Consider the following 19475-nt stretch of genomic DNA (forward strand, 5'->3'; position numbering starts at 1 on the left):
ATTGCTGCGGATCATAGTTTGATTTTGTCATATACATTGTCTAATCCCTTTGTGGCATGGTTTTTCTTTTTCTGCATTTTACTTGTGTCTTCTTTATGTATCATTTTAAATTTTGTTCTCTATAGGGATCTGAAAAACAGAACCATAAACCTGCAGGCTTTGCTGCTGTCCTTGAGAGTTTGAGATGTATTTTGACAGATTACCAGAGCAGGCTCGAAGACACATCTAATGAGGTAACACTGGCACTGTTTGGCTCCAAACACATAGCCTTCGGCCTACTGCAGTTCTGCTCCTTTGCTTGTTACAAAGGTTGGAAGACTGGGAATTGACAATTGACAGCTTTTCTGACACTGCTGTCATGGATTTCTTTCTGCGGTTGCTTGAGGTACTGAATTACTAAGGGTCATCTGCTGGTTCAGTAACATTTTGAACTTAGGAGCTTCCAATAATTTTGTCTTATCAACTCAGAAAAACAAGCCCTTACACTTTAGCCTTGTGGAAGCAGCTTACAATAGAAGTCATCTTGAATGCAGAACACAGGAATGCAGGATCATTAGAATACTTTTGTTATTCTATCTCTTCAATAAGTAACTCTATCTATCATACCAGGCATTGGTGTTACAAATGCGCAAGGTATTAGTTCAGATTTGATTATTATTGTACTAAAACAAACCAGCTAAGGTTGCCATGTTATTCATGTGTATTGTGAAATTATTTGTTTTACTGAAACATACAGCCCATGCTAGGCCATCCTTCCAAGTAAATGCATTTTACAGCATCATTTCTGTTACAGACCAAATTATTTTTATATTAGCAAAAAATATCTTGATACAGATGGATTCTAGTTGTTGCAGATAACTGGGCATAATAAGGAGCATTACTGCCGAATGATACCAAAATCACATTCTGTTCTAGCAAATAAGGGAACCATTTAAAGCTGTTCTCTTGCTGCGTCACAGTATTTGTTTGTACACTAAGAGCTCTATTTATCATACTGTGTAAAACAATGAACTCCAAAAAAAACAGTGTAAAAAACTGTCTGAAATAAATATTATTATTGTTATATATATGATTATGCTACCCAAATGATGCATCTGACACCATTAAGTTACATAACTTCAGACTTCAGTCTGAAGTCAAAGGGAAAAATTCAAGCATCAAGTAAGTTCCAGCTGAAGCTGCTTTGAAAAAAAAAACACGTAAAAAAACGAAATGGGTGAAAACAGTATATTGCCATAGCATTAAACTTATCCGTTTTTTAATTTTTACACAAAGTTACGTGGTTGCTGAAAATTAATACACAACTTTATAAATATGCAATTTTTTTACATGGCAATTCCTGGGGCATTGGTGTATTTGGTTGCTGCTTTTTGCCCGAACAGACTTTGAGGAGCTCAATTATTCAATATACAGTAAGACTGTAAAGCAGTGGCCCTTCAGCTCTGAAACTTTCAGTACCTACAACTGTCTGAAAGGTTGAGTAGTGCTAATCTAAAATGTTACTCTTGTAGCTTTGCTTTGGCTGTAATGCTCATATTTTTTTGTGAATTACATTTATCCTGTCTTCACTTCTACAAACAGCTCTGCTTCTGTTAAATATTGCATCACATGGATAGGGAGCACCCCACTGGCACTGACAGCACAATTCATCCATCACTGCAGTTACATAAAACTCTTCCAGTGAATGTGTAAACCTGGGAACCCTGTAGAATATTGTGCATTAGACAAAACTGGTAAAAAAAAAAAAAACATGAAAATGAATCTTTATTCGTTCATTTAAAGCAAGCATGCAAACATTCATCTACACAGTTCACTTTCAAGTCAGCCATTTCCTCAGAAGTTGAAAAGTCCCACCAGTCTATATTGGAAGGTGTCCTAGTAGTTGTAGCACTCTCCATAAACTGTCCTCATTGAACTCTGTAGCTCTTTAAAATAAGTGAATAAAAATGAAGGATGTAAGTGTTACACTATTTAGAAAATGGGGTACATGAGACTCTTTCCTCTCAGGTGGGCCACTGTATTATTAGAGAAAGGGTTAAACAAACAATTCTACAGAGCTCTCAAATAACTTGGGGCCAGTGGTTATTAAATCAAATGAATCTCTTGGACCATCTATGTGTCACGATCGCCGCCCGGAGCAGGACCAAGAGCTCCGGGCGGCGCAGCTACCACTTCCGACGCCGCTCCCAAAATGGCGGTGCCCATGGCCGCCACGTGGGTAGCGGCGCCGGCGCAGAGACGCCTGCGCGCAAGTGCGCAGGCGCGAAGACGTCACAATGGCGCGACGGACGCAGGCGCAGCGCGTCGGTCGCAGACGTGCTGACGCCGACGCAAGGGCGCCAAAAAAACCCTTTAAAAGGACGCCTGAGGCGCCAAGATGGCGCCCGAAAATAGGATCTCGTTCCTGAGAAGATTCCTGGGTTTCCTGCTCCTATTCCTGTGGATATTCCTGATTGATCTCTTGTTATTGACCCCCTGCCTGGACTTTGGACTCTGTTTGTATTCTGCCTGCCTTGTGACCTGTTGCCTGAACTCCATTACCCCTTCTGCCGAATCCCTGGATACCGCGATCCTGATCCCTCCTGAGGGGCTTCCTCCTAGATCCGGACTACTCCCCCAGAGGGAACTCCCGGTTCCCTGACACTATGGTTCAGCAACAGTATTTACATGTACTGTATATCTGCTTTAATTATGTATTAAAGTTAATGCTTAAAGGAGGTGTCATATTAAGAGATACAAGAAGGGGTATGATGCACGGGGAAAGGCTTGGTTGCTTATAACATCCCTGGGCAGAACAAGATATAAACTGATCTCTAACTAGGATTTATTTCACTGCATTCACAAATTGTGCGCACACACAGCTAACACCCAGTGAACTATAATATCTTTGTGCCATTTGCACAACATTTAGCTGAACCCCATATTAAGAAAAGCATCTGGATACACTGTAAAGTTTTTATGTTGTATTCTAAATTCACCGCTGTTATATTACAATAAGATTTATTAGTTGTAGGGATAATTACACGCTAGCTGATATGTTAAGGAGAACTTGTTCTTTTGATGCATTTTTGGAGCATTTTTTCCTTGTGTGGAGGGATTGGCGTACGATTTATTGCTCTGAGACATAATTAGTATAAACCATGCAAACGAAATCCTAGAAGACATTTTCATGATGATTTGCTCAAATGTACTTTGTAATAGATACAGTCCACAGAGTTATTTTAAGCCTACATTTCCTATCTTTAGCATGTTTTCCTTACTGTTGCCTTACTATATGGTAATGCACAACCGTATGACTAAATTTCAGGTGAGATGGTAGTATAGTACAGTATGTGTGTGGCACTGCTGGAAGAAACACTAGGAGCAAATTCTAAACACAATATGGATGTTTATTATCAGCGTGAAAGCACAGGAACAGTTAAAAGGATATATTTCAAAGGAATATCTCAACAGCAAATCAGATAGGGAGCAGTCTGCCCAACATCCTTACAATGGCCATAATCCAATTTACAAAACAAGGTTGATCTGTCCCCAATATGTCCACCTTGAATCAATGCAAGCCATCAAGAGAGGACATGAACAGGTCAGTGTGGTTATCAGTCCGAATATCAGTCCGATTTCCAGATATAAGTCCAGTAGGCCAATTTGGAGAAACTCCAGATATTGGCCAGGGCCCTCTTTTGCTTATAACAAGGTTAAACATATAGGAAAATAGTGGTGTCACTCATCCATAGCTTCAAGAACATCTGGTACAGCAAGTACATTTTAAACCAAATGTCCCCATAGTTGAGCTTCAAAACACCTTCATGAAAGAGCAAACAAGCATTCTCAAATAACACTTTTGTGCAAGCAATAGGTGAAACACATCTAGAAGTAGTTGAGATATTTCTTCCCTGGAATTCCTAACCCACTTCTCTCTGCAAAATACTTGTGAAATGGAAAAAATCTTTTTGAGATACATAGAAAAAAAATATAATACATAAAACAGGACACTATAAATTGACAAATATCCTATAATATTTGTTATATGTTCTAGGGAAAGTAGTTTTACATATACAGTATGTGCTTTGGGAACGGATGTGGCTACAGAAAGCTAAGAAAAAGCTGCACATTCCGTATCTGTAATGCACATACACATCGCTGCTCAAACGCACAAAACCAGCCAGAAAAACCATCACAGTCTGGCCGAGTGGAGCTGTGGAAGCACTTCAGGACTGTTTTGACTGCACAGATTGGAACATGTTCAGGAAGGCTGTTACCCACAATGGCTCCATCAACTTGGAGGAGTACACAGACTCTGTGACCTGTTACATCAGCAAATGCATAGAAGATGTTACAGTCTCCAAAACTGTCACCACGAGAGCCAATGAAAAGCCCTGGTTTACAGCAAAGGTTCGTGCACAGCTAAGAGAGAGAGATGTCGCTTTCCAGTCAGGGGACAGAGTTGCTTTTAAAACAGCCAGGGCCAACCTCTCTCGAACCATCCGACAAGCAAAGCAGGAGTACACACTAATGATTCAAAATCATTTTGACAACACACAAGACTTATGGCAAGGCATTCAGGCTGTCACATAGGACAAGCCTGCGAGGAGCAGCAGCGCCGAGGACGCCATACTCCCAGAGGAACTGAACAAGTTCTACACATGGTTTGATGCGCTAAACAAGGAGCCTGTGAGGAAAGACACGCCTCCTCTCACCGACCAAGTCATCTGTCTACCCACGGCCGACGTGAGGTGAACCTCAACCAAGGTCAATCCACGAAAGGCTGCCGGACCAGACAACATTCCTGGTCTTGTGCTCAGAGACTGTGCTGATCAGCTGGCTGACATCTTCACTGACATTTTCAACACATCGCTAAGCCAGTTGATCATCCCCACACGCTTCAAGTCCACCACCATCATTCCAGTGCCAAAGAAAACTTCAGTGACCTACCTAAATGACTATCGCCCTGTTGCACTAACCCCGGTCATGAAATGCTTCCAGAGACTTTTGATGGCACACATCAAGAGCACCCTCCACCGCTCACTGGACCCACTACAATTTGCATATCGGCCAAACAGGTCAACTGAGGATGCCATATCTTCTGTACTCCACCTCTCACTAACTCATCTGGACAAGAAAGACAGTTATGTGAGAATGCTGTTTATAGTCTTTAGCTCAGCATTCCATACCATCATCCCTCAAAAGCTGAGTGGGAAACTAAGCGAGCTGGGATTAAGTACCTCTTTGTGCAATTGGATCTTGGACTTTCTGCCAGTTCGCTGATGACACAACTGTGGTGGGGCTCATCAGCCACAACGACGAGTCGGCGTACAGAGATGAGGTTCAGCAGCTGGCGGTCTGGTGCAGTGAGAACAACCTGTCACTGAATGTGGAAAAAATGAAAGAGATGATCGTCGACTTCAGGAGAACTCGCCCTGCTCACACACCGCTCAACATCAACGGCTCCACAGTAGAGATAGTAAAGAGCACCACATTCCTGGGAGTCCACATCTCTGATGACCTCACCTGGACCACCAACACTGCCTCCATCACCAAAAATGCGACTGAAACGGGCCAGCCTTCCGCCTCCCACCCTCACAGTGTTCTACAGGGGCACCATAGAGAGCGTCCTGACGAGCTGCATCTCCATCTGGTATAGTAGTGCCAGCTCTGCTGACCGGAAAATTCTACAGCGGACTGTCAGAGCAGCTGGCAACATTATTGGAGCGGCTTTTCCACTGCAGGACATCTTCCACAAGCGCTGTGCATGAAAGGCCTCCTGCATTGCACTGGACTCCACACACCCCTCACATGGACTGATCACGCTGCTTCCATCTGGCAGACACTTTCGCAGCATTAAAGCCTGAACAACCAGGCTGCACAAAAGCTTTTTTCCCGCAAGCGATCAGATTCCTCAACTCACTGCCTGCCCTCCCACTACATTCCAGACACACCTGAACTGTGAATTTAACTTTGTGAACTGTTAATTTATTTGCATAATTCTAAAGGTTTACACATGTATATATCCAATTTCTGCCAATATATTGCACATTTCAAATGTTTACATATTTATTGTGTATTTTAAGTGCCTTTTTCTGATATGTACTAGCTGGAGCCACGTTGTCTTGTCTAACTGTGTATTCGTATACTGCTGAGATGACAATAAAGTTTACTTTGACTTTGACTTTTTGACTTTGAGATGAGTTATTGCAAATTGACTAAAATCAAAACAAGCCAAGCACATAGGCCATAAGGATGGACGCACAATCAATGTTATTTTCTTTCTGCAGTAACACCTTCCAGGTCTTTTTTAGCTAGAGGAGTGAAAGCAGCAATAGTCATTAGTTTAAAAAGGCCTTCTGAGGCCCAGTTGCAGAGTAGCTGGGAACGTGTTACCTACGGCAAGTTTCTCAAAAGGTAGAAGGGTTTCATATGTTCCTGAAAACAGCTGAAAAGTTTTCTCAGCAGGCCTTGGCTGGGTAACCTGCTCTGTTTCAATTCCAAAAGCAACAATAGGAGAGGCTGAAGGGGGTGACTGTTAGGAAAGTAAATATAGCAGGCTGACAAAAAGAATAATCTGCAGGGGAAAATCCATTGAAATGTATGCAAGAAAAACTGATGATTTGCCATTGAGCATCCCAGTGGGCCTTGCTTGAGGATATGTTGTGCATAGGAATGAAATATTTATATTTTCTGAACATGATAACAAGCCCTTTCCGTGTTCTTATGATTCCGTTTGCTGTTTCTAGAACATAATGTGCTTTTGGTTGTCTTTAATTAACTCCTTTGTTAAAGGTCTTTTGTATAAAGAGAGAAAATTCTGTTCAATTGCTAGAAAGCTGGACATTTATTAAACTTTCAATTTTGTTGTGAATGGTGGTCTTGCCCCCATCATGTAAGTGATGGTACTTGGTCTGTATAGGGTAGACTGTAAAGGGTTGGGGTTGTTTTCTCTGGAAAAAAGATGCTTGAGAGGGGACATGATTACACTTTACATGTATAATAGAGGACATTATAGACAAATAGCAGGGTTTCTTTTTACCCATAAAGAGGATCACTGCACCAGAGGCCACCCCTTCAGACTAGAGGAGAAGAACTTTCATTTGAAGCAACGTAGGTGGTTCTTCACATTGAGGACAGTGAGGTTGTGGAATGCACTGCCGGGTGATGTTGTGATGGCTGATTCAGTTAATGCTTTTTTAATGGCTTGGATGATTTCTTGGACAAACATAATATCCAAGGCTTTTATGATAGTAAAATCTATAGTTAATATAGATATGAGTTTATATAGTGTATGTGAATCTACATTCGCCAAAATGACAAGTCACAGAGAATTTGACTATTATTAAAAAAGGCAAGAAAGACAATTTGATAATGAAAAGCTCAGCGCTAGAGAACTTTATCGCCATTTCGCCAGACGTATATTTGCTCAGGTGAATGATCGTTAATATGTGTACATTTTCCAATACATTACCCTTTTCGCTAATGTCTACTTTGCCAAGTTCTACCTGGTGAACTGTTAAGATGAAGCTACATCCTCAACATTACTATGTCAGTGACATCATATCCTGTATTCCAAAAAGTCATAAAAAGAAAAACGCTGGTGATTTTCCATATTTAAATGTGGGATTGTGTTTAAAAGCAATAACTGTTAAGTAGATATTATTTACTCTTTTTTAACCATTTGAAACTCATGCCACATTTGTTTTAGTGTAGACTTATTTTTAGGACAATTGTGTTTTGCTTCCTTGGACATTTTTAATAAGTGGCCATTTCCAGCGATATCACCATCACTAATAAATGCATACATATGACCTGTATGTACCCTCCATATTTAAATTGACGTAAGTTCATTTGCTGAGATTAATTTTTCGCATATTGATGAATACGCATAGTCATAGCAAGTTAATGTCTGATGTCGTTGTGCAAAGTAAGGCTTGATTTTTGATTGAAATTATTATTATTTCAGGTGCTCCCCTTGAAATGATGTTCCCCTTGGGGTCATTTACTAATTTGCACTGTAATTAAAGGAAAACTATACCCCCCAAACAATGTAGGTCTCTATTAAAAGATACTGAGTAAAACAGCTCATGTGTAAAACCCTGCTTCATGTAAATGAACCATTATCATAATAATATACTTTTTTTAGTAGTATGTGCCATTGGGTAATCATAAATAGAAAATTGCCATTTGAAAAAATAAGGGCCGCCCCCTGAGATCGTAAGATTCACTGTGCACATATACAAAACACATGTAAGGTCACATGAGCCAATTAACAGACAGAGTTCTGCCTTTTGCTTCCTCACTTCTTCCTGTTACAGTTAGTGTTGTAGTATTTCTGGTCAGGTGATCTCTCAGGCAGCACAGATAGAGTCACGAATGGTGGTTCAAGGCAAGAGATGTAAAAGGGCAATATTTATGTAAATATATATTCAAGTTTGGTAAGATTCTTTAATATGTCATTCAATTTGATATAAACTATCTGTTGCTTAAGTATTCATTTTGGGGGTATAGTTTTCCTTTAACTGTATTTGGACTTTTTAACACCTAAGGACTCTTTCTTCACCTAAGGACACTTTTTCCATCTAAAGATTGCTTCAACACATTATTTATACTGACACTATCACTTTAAAATTGGATTATGGACTTAAGGAAAAGAAATTATGAATGCGTTGCATCACTGGTTTCTTTTAGACTTGAAAAAGAGTGTGTTGTATAAATTGATCCAAATAAAGGGGGTTGCAGTTTAACAGCACTGCTGGGCCTGAACAATAATCAGTTTCTACCCAACACTTTGATTATCCTTTTGAAAAATGTTTGTGTTATTTAACCAATATTAACAAAAATATTTTTGTGTTATCTGGTGCATTAAAAATACACTAAATATTGCCCTAATTAAGGCAAACAACATTTATGTTAACTTAAGGTTTCATTTTATGTTTGATTATGTGGTATGAGTTAAAGACTAGTAAGTTAGAGGACATTATATACAGAGAGAATCTTTTTTCACATAGTGAAAAACAACATAGTGCAGGGATTTATGATCAAGAATCATTTAGATTGATCAGACCCTCTCCTCGTTGGACTGAAACACAGTGGGATCCTCGAAAGGAAACACAGTTTCATTCTTTAGATTTCCATTTTCATGGAATTCTCTATAGGCTAAAGCATGAAAACAGATTTAATTTTCAGGATGCAATCTGCTTTGTTTATTTTCGGAATACTGTTGTTTGGATTTGCTTCCACTCCGCAACAGAAACATTCGTGAGATTAGGCGCCAATGCTGGATGATTGGGGCTGTCTGTGTTCCATTTTATCCTACAGTTGAGAGTTTAGTTGGGGTTGAAATCATGGCAGTAGGAAGTTCTGATGCAGGGGGAAGACATAAACATGTCTGAAAAGAAACCCTTTATTAATTCACGCTGACCCTTTGGCTAAGCACTATGGTTTTTCATGGTTTTCTAGCAACAGAAAATGATTTTTCCAGTTCTTCTAACTTACATACATATTGAAAAAAAGAGTTTATGTTGTTTCATACCCAGTTAAACAGGTATGAGCATGTTTTTGATGTATTGCGAATGTGTGTACATACCATATGTTATTACTAAACTAGTGTCTGCATTACAAGCACAATTACTAACTGGCCCTCAAGGAGCAAATTGGAAAATTGCTGCTCTCAATATGCATCCATGATCACAATCTTTATATTTATGTAGACCTTCAGTAACTCAGCCCTACGTGCTGCTGGTTTTAGTTAACCCTGAGATCAATAGGCAAAGACAAGGAACCAGTTCCCAAAGATATCAGAAAAATAAGGTAAAACATCTTTAAAGATTGGTAAATAATAATCAGCATGTTCTGTATATTTTTGGCTGTGATGTAACGGAATGAAAATCCCTCTTTTAACTTAGCTGAAGTAAAAGAGGAGGGGAACTATATAGCACTCTTTCTGAACTTGACTATCATTTGCAGAGGGGCCTTCAGTCTTAAGCTCTGAACGTGTTGTTGTGAATTATGTCAGTTACATTTGCAGCAAAGAAGGGCTGATTTACAAAGGCAACTGGAAGTGCATTGCACTGCTGGTGGGCATATTGATACCATTAATTACTTGCCTCCAAACATGCTCCCTGTAAAATTGTTGTACTTGGCACCAGCGAGTCTATCCCAACACTCTGTTGTAACAAGTGCAAGTGCTCCTATTGACACTGGGGAACCCCAAAATCACCTTGAACATTGCAGTAAGTCCATGATTTCCTCAGCATGCTACATTAATTAGGTGCAGCTAACATGCAACCTGAGAAAAAATGGTAAAAACCGTTGCAGAAAATGGACTTTGCATGCTCAAATCGGTTGTAAATGATCCCTAAATTAAGATGAAGAGGTGAAATGTTGTCTTGCTTGACATGCAAATTTTACAGGCATTTCAAGTCTCATACCTGATCTAGAGAATCAATATTTGGCAAAACTGTAAACAGGATTCTAGAAGCTAATTAACCCTTTATTCTGGAAACTGACTAAACATGATTAGAAGGAATGAGAATCTAGTTCTTTAGTTAATGCTCCATAGTTTAAAAAGCACTTCCCTATTTAGCTGTGTTGATCAGCTATAACTCCAAGCCTTGGACTGTATTCTCAGATGGGGTCAGCTTCCCTACACCAATAAACACAAGACAAATTAATACTGTTCAGGAAAAACGTTTTTTATTTATCTACCTATTCTAAGCTAATTACTGTTATATATACAAATGTTTGAGCCAAGTGAGCAGAAAGAAAATATTCTTTCTGTCCTACTTGTAAGTGCAGACTTTTAAATTATGCCCACGTGAAGCAGCTGGAATAGTTCAAGACATCAGATAATGATTAAAGGAAAGGAAACTAGAAGCCTGACTGGATTGTAAAGTCAGCATGTCTAGAGCCTTGTGGTTGGGTTCAAAATGTGTGAATTGATCCTGGTTCCTGGCATTCGTATCTCATGCCAAATGGCTGATTATCATGCTTGAATTATTACAGTCCAAGCAAATGGAATTTTATGGCGACAGACTAAATTGTGTTCAAAATAGGCCCAGTGCTGGATTTTAGCAACTGTTTATTCAAAGGCAGGTGGCATTTATTAAAAGGACAGTAGCACCAAAATACAACTTGACACAAAGTAAAAGCATGGTTTGTGGTAGAAGGTCTTCTTTCGCGACCCATGATCTTTAATTGGAATGGGAAGACATCTTTATTTGCCATTAACCATTGACAACATGCTATTATTGCTGGTTATAGAATCTTATCAACACCAAGTATTATAATCAAAAGTAATGTAACTCTTTTGACACCCCTTCTGTCGGTGTTACATGCCACATATGGTGCTTACCTGATGGCACGGGACAAACCGGAGCCACTCTGCAGTGGTATTGGGAGAGACTGGGTAACTGGTACTTACTAGTGCAGTGGCTCCATCTAGTGGGATCAGGGAATGCACCTACAGGTGGCCCCACTAAGAAAACATAAATGGTAAGTAAATGGGAAACTAATGCATACAAAACTCATGACAAGTGGCAATGGGGTCTCACTAACTATCTAAGGCCAGTAAAAAAAATCTCTCTAACTAAAGAAATAAAGTATTTTCTTTAGTCCTCACTCCCAAGAAATCCTCAAGTGCTCCTGTAATAAAATTGATGGCAATACTCACTTCCCAGTTGCTTAGGATACTTGTCAAGAAATATTCAGGCAAGTAAATTACTTATAAATATGCAGAGCAACTTCTGCCAGGCTCTCCTGCTTCCTCTTCCTGCCGGCCACTACCATGCTGCTGTGTAATTTCCTGCAGCCCTGAGATCACTGTACAGCTGGTTGCTAGACATTACTCCATTGCTGGGAACTGCTGCAGAAGAGGGGTAAGTGCAAGGATTCTGCACTACCTCCCTACACTAAGGGGCCGATTCATGAAGCTCGAGTGAAGGATTCAAAGTAAAAAAACTTCGAATTTCGAAGTGTTTTTTTGGCTACTTCGACCATCGAATGGGCTACTTTGACCTTCGACTACGACTACGACTACGAATCGAACGATTCGAACTAAAAATCGTTCGACTATTCGACCATTCGATAGTCGAAGTACTGCCTCTTTAAAAAAAACTTCGACCCCCTACTTCGGCAGCTAAAAGCTACCGAAGTCAATGTTAGCCTATGGGGAAGGTCCCCATAGGCTTGCCTAAGTTTTTTTGATCGAAGGATATTCCTTCGATCGTTGGATTAAAATCCTTCGAATCGGTCGATTCGAAGGATTTAATCCTTCGATCGTTCGATCGCAGCATTTGCGCTAAATCCTTCGACTTCGATATTCGAAGTCGAAGGATTTTAGTTCCTAGTCGAATATCGAGGGTTAATTAACCCTCGATATTCGACCCTTAATACATCTGCCCCTAAGCTAATATATAATAAAAGCTATCTTGAAAACATGTTCTTTTTAGGGAGAGACTGTCCCTCAGGTTTATGGTCCCAGTTAGTAAATAACTGGAAGTCTGTAGCAAGGTAACTTCACTCGCTCCTTACTCATACAAGTAAATACAGTCAATAAAGACCGAGCCTAACTAATACTTAACCTGCAATACAATTAAAAATATACACTGGAACCTTCACAATTCACAAATGTTAACTGAACCTGTTGAGAATGTCTTTGTGGGATTGTGTGTTTGATGTGCACAGACTTCTAAAATTATATATATATATATATAATTATTTTTTATAATACACATTTTAATTGATTATATATAAAAAACAGTTATGTGACACAATATTAAATTACAGTGCACTGATTATAAATGGTAACAATACCATTCATACCATTCGTACCATTCATGGATATTGTGTAGTATACAGAGATATGTAACCACATTTTGTAAAATACTGTATTAGAATATAAGAAGCCTTGCAGGAGTTCCACGATTATACAGTATAAAAGCATGAGGCCAAAAGTCTAGTGAGACACATATGAAATCACAAAACACCATTTATTAGGATACAGTATATTTTACAGGATATTTATGGCTCTTGTGTGAAAAAATTTATAGAAATAGATGTATAGACATATAAAATAAAACAAGGAGAGCACTCCCTTAATGCAAGTTACTTTCTTGGGTGCAGGTAAAGTAACAATCATAGAAAGGCATAACACCACATGCATAAGGTCATGCAAAAGTTTAGTTTATTGAACAACCTGAAAAAAACCCCAACAATGATCAAGGTCATTGTTTGTGTTCAATAGTTGGCTTTATCTATATCTTATAGATAGATAGATAGATAGATATACACAGAGACAGATACAAGAAGTCCTCTGCACTCAGAGACCAACTACAGTCAGGTGATACCAGTGGTGGCCAATAAAATCTCTCTCATAAAAAACTTTTTATGTGACAAATGCAAAAGTTTAGTTTATTGAACAACCTGGAAAAACCCCCAACAATGATCAAGGTCATTGTTTGTGTTCAATAGTTGGCTTTATCTATATCTAATAGATAGATAGATAGATAGATAGATAGATAGATAGATAGATAGATAGATAGATAGATATAGATGATAGATAGATAGATAGATAGATAGATAGATAGATAGATAGATAGATAGATAGATAGATAGATAGATAGATAGATAGATAGATAGATAGTTATACACAGAGACAGATACAAGAAGTCCTCTGCACTCAGAGACCAACTACAGGTGATACCAGTGGTGGCCAATAAAATCTCTCTCATAAAAAACTTTTTATGTGACAAATAAAGAAATCTATCTATCTATCTATCTATCTATCTATCTATCTATCTAGCTTCCATCTATCTATCTATCTATCTATCCATCTCCTCTCTCTCTCTCTCTCTCTCTCTCTCTCTCTCTCTCTCTCTCTCTCTCTCTCTCTCTCTCTCTCTCTCTCTCTCTCTCCAGTTTAATATTATGCTAGGAATAGATATCACCGAGTAACCAAAACCATATAATCATCTCAACACGTTACTATATTAAAACTAAAAGCACATGTAGCAATTTGGTCGCCACTCCCCTTTATTGCAGAATGCTACTTCACAAAGAATTCAGGATATCTTGACGGTTTCAAATTAATCTTACATGTAATATTGTGCTCCAGTACTACATACAGCACTAGAAATATTTTGAAAAATGCTTTATAAAAACATACTTGTTTAAAGTAAGAGAACTTGATCAAGCACCTCTTCCATGTTAACTTCTTCAGTTGCATATACATATCTGAAATTGTATTCTCTGTGAAGTCTAGGGTTGGGAGACCTGATTTAAACGTAATACTTTCTTATATGTTTTTCTCTTCTAGAAGTTACCTTTCCTGCTTAAAGGAACTGTAACACCAAACAATTCAATTAATATACAATAATTAAAATATAATGTACTTTTTTCTCTGCACTGGTAAAAGTTTTGTCATTGCTTCAGAAACACACCTGCTATAGTTTATATAAACAGAGCTGCTGCGTAGCCATGGGGGTCGCTATTCAGACTGAAATAAAGTTAAATGGCAAAGGTTTCTTAGCAATTAATAGATAAATACACTCCAGTGTATTCTACTGAGCTTATCTGTTATCTGATATGTAATCTGTGCCTTTTCTAATTTTTTTCCAGTTTGAATGGCTGCCCCCATGGCTACACACCATCTTGGTTATATGAACTATAATAGTGTTTCTGGAGTAAACACAGACATTTTTGGTGTTACTGACTGTTCCTAAATTTGAAATAAATGATTGTTCTATGTTACAGGCAGTTAATGCAGGACAGTTTTGTTTGCAAGAAAATGTTGATGTTCAGATCCTATTCCTAGACCTTAATAAGGTTAATAAAAAGGTAACTACTCTTCAGTGACCCCCTTACTTTTATTAAATCCAGTGACTTCTGTCCCTTTTAAAGTATCATTAAGAGGGGACAATATTCATCTTTTTTCAAAAGGAATTTGTGTGTGAATAATTTAACACCATTAATTATTTCTTGCCTGCATCTCAGTTTGATGCCTCTACTATGGACACATAAATGTGACTGTAGCCTGTACAGTATCTCCAAGATGCACTTTCTGCACAGGACATGCTAATGCTACCAGTCAGTGGTAACCATAGGGACTTAATTAAAAGAAAATAAATTAATCTTACTGATGAGGCAATTCAAAGGACATAGTCATTTACACTAATCAACCAACTCTTTTAACTTAGAATAAATCAGACACAAGATGCAGTGATTCGATGAACGTTAACTTGGGATTATATATATACTGTATATATATATATATATATATATATATATATATATATATATATATATATATATATATATATATATATATATATATATATATATACACACACACACTATATATATATTTCCTGTTTAAAATTTCTTAAAAACATAATGTTAACTCACTAAGAAATGGGTGTTCCATCCACAGGGAAGATTTTTTCTGTATCTTTACTCATCACAATTTTTTGGTGCCTAAAATGCCATGCACACTATGTAAATCCACTATGTCAACCCAAACTTGGGACAAACCATCATTTTAATATATTCACACTGAAATATGTAAACCAAAAAATTAACCTCTTACACCTGCTTATATAAACCAGTGCTTGATAACGCAATGTTTTCTTTATATACTGCACTGTAACCAAAAGGAATGATTCAAAAGGGAAATTCAGTCAGACCTATTAGAAATATTCCAATTTTTCAGACTATATGACTTGCATGGACACTTGGGGGATTAGTTTGTCTCTGTATGAAGATGGGAATGTCCTCCACCTCATTGTGTTGGTACAGCTTAACCTCAAGGGTTTAATTATCTTGCCTCTATCTTGCCTCTCAAATGACATTTCAACGGAAAAAGGGTTCACACCTCGAAAAACTTTGTGCAGCTTCAGTCTACAATAAATATGGCTCTGTGCCATGTGACCTGCATTGCTGTGTTGCCGAATTTTCCTTTTGTCTGATCTGCACCTGGTACTCTCATAGGCATTAGCGTGGTTAAACATGTAACAAAGAACTGTAAATGTATAGCAAATGAAACACATCAAAATTAGTTAAAATAGTAATTTTCAAAAAAATGTAACAACATTCATTGACCAGCTATCAGAGATAAACATTTAAAACAGAGATAAACATTTAAATAAATTAAGTAATTAAACATTAATACAAAGCTCCTGCATTATATGCTAACACACTAGCACCCTTGTTGTATACATACACACTCAACAATACACTGGCAGGTGGTCACCAACATATCCACAGATCACAGACACTTTTACAATCACAGATGCACATTGGCACCCACTTATGCACTGACTCACAACCCCTAGCGTTCACAGACACTGAAGAGTCATGAGTGTGAGGTGGCCTTTCCCAGAGTCTTCTCAGACACAGATTCTGCTGTTCTGATGTTGAATCTTTATAGGGGAAAAGCTGGATAAACATACCCAATTTCATCTGAGAGAAATGTACACAGTTCTGCCACACAGGATCTCTAGAAAATAGAAGCAATTCTGCATAAACATGTATGTATAACTGGGGGGGGGGTCTATGTTTAATGATTGGTAAACGATTGTCACAGTGGAATTTTTGATTGTTGCCTTATTATTATATGGAAAAATAGATGGTTCTCACATGCCCAATGCTCTTGCAATGGCTGCCAATGTTTTTAGGTTTTGTCTGAAGTGGTTAAACGATCACTGGATAAAACATTCTAATAAAGCTGTGATTGACCTCCACCCACAAGTCAGTCAATTTTGCAGAGTAGAAAAGTACACACTGGGAGGACAAGTGTAACAATAAGCATAGTAATGGTATAGTATAAATATACAGGGGTTAAGTGCCATATGCTAAAAGACACTGTAGGGAGGCCCCTGTCCCATTGAGCTTACAGTCTAAGAAAGTGAATAACACACAGACTCAAATTAGAGGTTAGTGTAGAGATTTTTGGGGATATGCCCTTAAATGCCAGTACTGCACAGACAAGATACAGTATGTTTTAGTGCACAAAAAGGTAGAATCTGACTTTCATTTTGATGAGATTTAGAAAGTATTCCCTATGGAGGAATTCAGGAGTGGAATTGCAGAGGTAAGGTGCTTCAAGGTAGAAAGATTGTAGATGAGAGATACCCATGGGTGTGGATACAAATATGGTGACTCTGAGAAGAGTAGAGGAGACAACTAGGAGTGTACAGTGAGACAAGGGAAGAAATGTAGTGAGGAGCAGAGGAGTGATGGGCTTTGGATGTTGGCAGAAGGATTTTGGTCCCTCATAGGAGAGAGCATAAGGATTCTAACACAATATTGGCAATATTATGTAGGAAAAAGGAAAACATCTATTTTTCTCTTGGACTCATCCCGGCATATTTACATTTACAGAAATTAGTTCCTGAACTGGGTACCAATAAATTATAAAAAAACAGCATCAAGTGCTACCACGGACACCCCTAAGTTTACAGTGTCTTATTATAAAACTGACCATGGTGAGGGAAAATGGAACAGTAGGGTCCACAATCCCAGATTAAGTCACACCTAAATGCTTGCTCACTGTAACTACTGTTTAAACTAAACAATACAATTACTATGGAATTCTCTCCCTGAATCAGTTGTGCTGGCTAGGGATGGATGAATTTGACCCACTTCTCCGAAAATTTGCTGCCGGTGAAATGACGCAATGCAAAAATTTTTTTTTTTTACACACGCTGCCATACGAGTCTATGAGCATCATTTCTGCGGCGAAACAAGGAAAAAAAATGTGCCCATCCCTAGTGCTGGCTGATACATTAAATAGCTTTAAGAAGGGGGTGAATGGATTTTTAGATAATGAGGGAATACAGGGTTATGGAAGATATCTCATAGTACAAGTTGATCCAGGGACTGGTCTGATTGCCATCTTGGAGTTAAGAAGGAATTTTTGACCCTCTGAGGCAAATTGTAGAGGCTCCAGAAGGTGTTTTTTGCTCTTCCTCTGAATCAACTAGCAGTTAGTATGGATATATATAGACGTACAAGGTTGAACTTGATGGATGTGTGTGTTTTTTCAACCTAACCTACTATGTTTCTATGTAATAACTTGCAAAAAATTAATGACCTGTGTTTGACCTGTTATTGGACTCGTGTGTAATATTCTTTAAAGGGGTCAAACTAGACCCCTTAGTGGCCCTGATTGGGAATCCCTTAGACATCAATACTGATGCAGAACATAGACTCCTTAATTATATACTAACAGCATATAGACTGGGGGTCACCTCATGCTGGAAAGACCCAGCCCCTCCCTCAATATCTGAGGAAATATGCAAAGTGGTGGACATGAGAGAGATGGAATACATGACAGCTAAAATTCGAGACAACTTTGATAAAGTATGAGCCAGATGGGATTTATTTACTACCACAAATACTTACTGTCCACATAATGCCTGACTACCCTGAACCAGGATATGTTCATCTGGATTCCACATTGGGAACAACCTGTTTCCCATCTGGACCCTTTGTCTACTACATCATTGTTTTGTACGTTTAAATACCTCTTTTTTCTTTCCTGCCGTACATGAAGTATACATTTCCTGAGCTTGAGCTGAACCCACTATTCACTCTCTACACTACATCTCCTGATGTATCATATTAATCAACCTTACTGCTTTTTGAGAGACCAGTAATGTATGCCAATCTACAATATATGGTATATGACTTTCTCTCTGTTTTGTTCTGTTATAAAACTGTTAAAACTTTAATACAACTCTAAGTTAAAAAAAAGGCTTGGAGATGGACCCAGCCAAAGTAAAAGCAATCCTAGATTGGGCACAACCTCAGTCAATACATGCTATCCAGAGATTTCTAGGGTCTGCTAACTATTACAGATTACAGATCCAGGCATTGTGGAGCATTTTTCCCCAATAACTTTGCAGTCATAGCTACTGCCTTGGATTTGTCCTGCTTTCTATTATAATACTGACTGTATCAATTTGGGTGTGGACACAGGACACCTTGCAGGAGAATCCACCTACATATACTAAAGGTGAGCTACAGCCTATTTATAATTGATTTACAGATCCAGGCATGTGGCCAAATGAAGCTGTAGATGCTTTCAAACTCCTAAAAGAGGCATTTACCTCTGCACCCCGACTGCTCAATCTGGATTTTGCTCTTCATTTTCTGGTAGAGATAGATGCTTCTAAACTTGGAGCTGGGGCAGGCCTGTCGCTGGCAAGGTTCATCCTTATGCCTTTTTCTCAAACAAAAATTCTTCTTTAAAATGTTCCTTCCTCTGAAGTTAACTATGGTATCGGTAACAGAGTTATTGGCTATAAAATGGGCTTTTAAGGAATGGAAGGGGTTAAACATATAGTTACAGTGTTTTTTGATCACAAGAACCTGCTATATATTGAAACTGCTAAACACCTACATCCTAGGCAAACTTGTTGAGCATTATTTTTCACCCAATTTAATTTCATTATAACCTATATGCCAGGTTTTAAAAAAATTGAAGACTG

This window comes from Xenopus laevis, chromosome 1S (genome assembly GCF_017654675.1).
Source record: "Xenopus laevis strain J_2021 chromosome 1S, Xenopus_laevis_v10.1, whole genome shotgun sequence".
Classification (NCBI taxonomy): domain Eukaryota; kingdom Metazoa; phylum Chordata; class Amphibia; order Anura; family Pipidae; genus Xenopus; species Xenopus laevis.